Consider the following 371-nt stretch of genomic DNA (forward strand, 5'->3'; position numbering starts at 1 on the left):
GGGAGTAGTATTGAGCACCTATGTGGGGATGAGGGTTCATATTAACTCAAGTCTCCATGTAAACCATGTAGCCATCATGGGTGTTAACGAGTCATACATTTTAGATGATCACTTAGGTTAATATAGTGGATCCACTACGTTAAGTAAGGTCCTACACTGGTGGCAAGTTATAGGATGGTCCTTGGAAGTGTGAGGTAAAACTTTGTACCATTACTTAGGCTCATAGTGATGGTTGTCGGTTAGAAAATCTCCCATAGAAGTTATATTACTTTAAATGAGTAAATTTAAGCTCCTTATTGTTTTATTTTTAATGAACTGAGATTGTTTCGGTTGCTTTAATGTTTTCAATATATATATATATATATATAAAT

This window comes from Solanum pennellii, chromosome 10, assembly GCF_001406875.1.
Source record: "Solanum pennellii chromosome 10, SPENNV200".
Lineage (NCBI taxonomy): Eukaryota > Viridiplantae > Streptophyta > Magnoliopsida > Solanales > Solanaceae > Solanum > Solanum pennellii.